Genomic DNA, 4,322 nt, shown 5'->3' with positions numbered 1-4,322 from the left:
CGGAGCACTGTTTTGAAGGAGTTGCGTGAGAAGCGCAGGAGTCAGAAGCACTGGTATTATAATTTTTATTAATAAAGAGCTATTTTTTATTCATACCCATAAGTAACGTCCAGGACAAAAACTAGAGAGCTGTAAGAACAAAAACAAGTGCAACTTTTCAGCAAAAAGGTCTGATGTAATAGTGCACTTGAGGGATAAGAAGGCTGAGAGTAAACAATGGGAATATTGCTTGCCTGTAGATTGACAAAATTAAACTGCCAAAGTATATTAATAATACTGCCATTTATAGAGCGTGAACAGCTACCTCTGAGGAGGTGTCCCGGCGCTATAGCAACAGGTGGCGCGTAGGAAAGCCTGCCATAGAAAAAGGGGTCCAGGGAGATTAAACTTGATTAAAAAGCCATGTTTTAACTGTTTTCCTAAATTGCAATTCCGAGGTAATTTGACAGAGGGCATTTGGCAAGGCATTCCATAGCATAGATGCCCTGAGTATGAAAGATCTACCTCCCATCCGTGCTTTCCTGAGACGTGGGATACATAGCAGGTTCTGCGAGCTAGACCTAAGTAGACGGTCCTGCTTGTAGACCCCCTAGCCTATGCTTCAGATAGCTGGGGCAAGTTCTATGGAATGCACGAAAGGCAAGGGATAATGCCTTGAATATAATTCTATTGGCGACCGGCAGCCAAGTGCAGTTTCCTCAGGTGCGGAGAGATGTGTTGTCTGAATGGAACACGTTTGACCAATCTCGCAGTCGCATTCTGAACCATTTGCAATTTCTTTATCTAGTAGGCCCAGATAAAGGCCATTTGCGTAGTCCAAACGAGACGTCACTATGGCATGGACCACGACCTGCCGGTGGTTTTCAGGCAAAAGATGTAAAACTTTACACAGGTTTCTCAACCTGCTGAAGCATGCTCCAGTCACCTGCTGAACTTGGGCAGAAAAAGACAAATCCGTCTGCCATTTAACTCCCAGATTTTTTGCACACTCTACAGGGGCGGGAGGACAGCCCATTTCCTCCGGCCACCAGAGATCAGTAGTGGGTGGTGGATTTTTACCAAAAAACACCTCTGTTTTGTCCGCATTCAGCTTAAGTTTGTTGTTATTCATCCATTGAGCTATATCCTTAAGGCAGCACTTGAAATTCTCAAGAGTCACATGACTGGTCTTTAAAAGGAAATACCAAATATACAACTGGTCAACAATTCAGGAGATGCAAGATGGACCAATTCATAAATAGAAAAAGATACGGTCGACGTTAAAATACTGAGTGTTACTTCAAGCACAAAATAGTTGAGGAAAAATGCAACATTGTGATGAAATACAAAATGGTGGCCGAATGTGAGCAGAGTTGAATACTCCAGATATCTCCAGAAAAAGGCAGCGAAACACCATAATAGTACCACAAGATGACCAATGTGTCTTCCGATGCCTGTAGAGCTAAGTTGCTGGCAGAAAAAGGAGTTGGAACCGCAGGAATCACTGCGGCATCGCCCGTCGTGGATCAGAGCTCTGTATTAGGCGGCCATCATGTTTTGCACTGCTCCCCAAGATAGGCTTACCTAATAAAGATTTTAAATAGAACTCCAATTGGCCATTGTATTAACGGACTAGAGGGAAGATGGATGCAACATGGAATCTGAAAATAGATGGCGGAGAAGAACCAGCCAGATGTGCTAGGACGATATACAGCAACTGTAGCGGATGAAACTGAAGAAGAGTAGTAGGGTACAGGGGAAACCATTTATGGACTCAATTGTCTTGGAGTTCGTTAATCTTCCCAGAGGCAAAAAGAGGTCAGTGCACAGGGAGTGACCTACAAGGTTTGTGAGCAAAGAAAGAGTCCTGGCTATGAAGCACTGTATTCCTTCAGGACTTTGACCATGGAACATAAACCTTGCTCTACGCGTGAAATGAGGTACATAATCTACCAACAGGACAGAGCCTGATCATAGGCAGAGGTGAGTGGCACGCTGCCAAGCGTGCCTAAAAACATGCTCGTCCAACAACATGAACCTTTACCTAATGGTTTTCACACTTTTGCATGGAGTGCAAACTCCACATCTTCTGTGCTGAACAATACACAAAAACATCAGGAAAGAACATAGAAGTATATTTCCAAAAAATCATCACTTAGATTCCCGCCCGCCCCGGCCACACTGATGCAGTCATTAAAAAAAAAAATGTTCTTATGAGAACCACCCAAGAAAACAATTCAGTTACTGCTACAAACAGTAAAGCATCTATGCTCATTGGCCAAAATCCATGCACAGTGGGAGTTTTCAGCCCATGGCTGGTTGAACGCAGATCATGCAGTGAATCTTCTGCCAATAGTCTACCTATGCTGCATACACCCAAAGCCTGTGCTCTGCGTTGGTAGGACACAGCCGGGTTGATCACATGTCTTTGCCTACAGCCAAGGCCTGAACCCAACTTCCACTGTTCACAGCATTTGACTATGCACACATAGGACTGACTGCTCAGGCCCTGCATCCAACCTTTCATGAATCTAATCCACACTGCCGAAGTTTAAGCTGTCCCTGTCACCAACCCAGTGTGTGGTCATTGATGTCTTGAGTCCTGCACATCCAGCGGTTGACCTGTGTCAGGCTTCAATTTTTTCCCAAGACCGACCATCTGCAGTATGCATTTGCCAAAGGCAACCAGCATCCTAAGCAGTCAACTCCTGCTGTTCAAACTGCAAGTTAATCCCAGTTCCGATATATCAATATGTAGCACATATCTATCAAATGATGCCAAAGTTATTTCAAATCAAAGCCTTTTAGCCCTCCTTTTTTTAACTCGCCCCTCCCTTTCCCCCAACCTGAATGTCGGATCTGCTTAAATGTTATACCTTCTAGACAAATTTCATACATTCATTAATAAGGGGTGATTTGTTTTCAAATCAGTTTCTTTTTTTTTTCTGTTGGTCCCACAACACGTTTGATGGGCATTCGCAGCACTTACAAATAGAAAAAAGTAAACATGCTAGAACTTGATGCAGATTTGATAAACCGTTCTACATTTATTAGCTAATGAGTACGTTTTTGAAACCCCTTTATCTCTGCCACGTTTGACGAACCGGCATGGAATTGAAACTATCAAGAGTAAGCCGGACTTGTGCATAGCCATCCTATGATCCTAAAGTGATGGGTAAAGGCAAAAAAAAAAAACCTTTCTTCTGTTAGAAATATACAATTTTTGACACTCCAAAGCCCACCAGATACTTTTTTCGAGCACATTGGCCAAATATATTTATTTTTTGCTCAACATAGCGGCCAAAGATGCTGCATTGTTTGGAGAGAAAAAAAGCAGAACAGCACCACATTTACTTATAAAGCTGTTGTTTTTGTCTCCCCATATACTGGTACACTTTATTCTGCCCTGCTCCACGCAACCACCTCTTTGCACCATAGAGCCAGCGCAAGCGCATGTGCATGATGTCTATCATAGGTTTTGTAGTGAAGTGTACCCTTCCAGTAAGAAAATGCAATTTCTAGATTTTCTTTAAAACTTTTCCATGTTTGAGTGTATACTGTACATGGATGCGCACACGTACATTTGGAAGAGTCAAGAGGAAAGAATACTTTTCTCCAACATTACATCGGACTTGAGGTGTACGTTTTTGGTGCAATGTCCCTTCTATCTTTTTTTTTTTTTTTTTTGGTAGATCGGGTTTTGTGTCAAAATCCATGGGTGATTACATGGGAATACCATGTGTCACCCATGGTGTGCCCACTTACGCAAATTTGTACTGTGTGCTACTTTAACTTATCAGTTTTGAAATGACATTTACGTTGCAGTACACAACTCGTTTTATGCTGGAAAATAATTGACAGTTCAACACTTTGCTTCATTGTTGTGACGCACACCCAGCACAAGGTGATAGTAAATGTCGACCATATAGCTTTATTTTTTTTAAAAAAAAAGGCATTTTACTCCAAAGCACAAAAAGCTAATTTTCTGAATAAAGCTCTCCTGTCATGCCAAGATCAGTGACCATCTATTCAACAGTTTTTGCTGTAACAAGTAAAATTTACTCGGGGAGCTAAAATAAAAAACTTTTTTTTTAAAACCCCACCCCACTGTACAAATGTGAATGAAACTAGGCAGGCTGAACGTTAACCGGATTCGCCAAGCAAGTGCAAACTTTTGTGAAGATTGGTGTACTGTGCCATAGGTATTATACAAAAAGTGCCTTTTCAAAGCAAATTTTATCTTAACAGTGTTGCTATGACAGAATTGGTAACATATACAGATGTGTGTCTGTGCATAAGTTATAAGGATAATATGTTGTCTTTATGTATATGATCACGAGTGA

Source organism: Triturus cristatus, chromosome 10 (genome assembly GCF_964204655.1).
Source record: "Triturus cristatus chromosome 10, aTriCri1.1, whole genome shotgun sequence".
Lineage (NCBI taxonomy): Eukaryota > Metazoa > Chordata > Amphibia > Caudata > Salamandridae > Triturus > Triturus cristatus.
Note: the sequence above shows the minus strand (reverse complement) of the source record.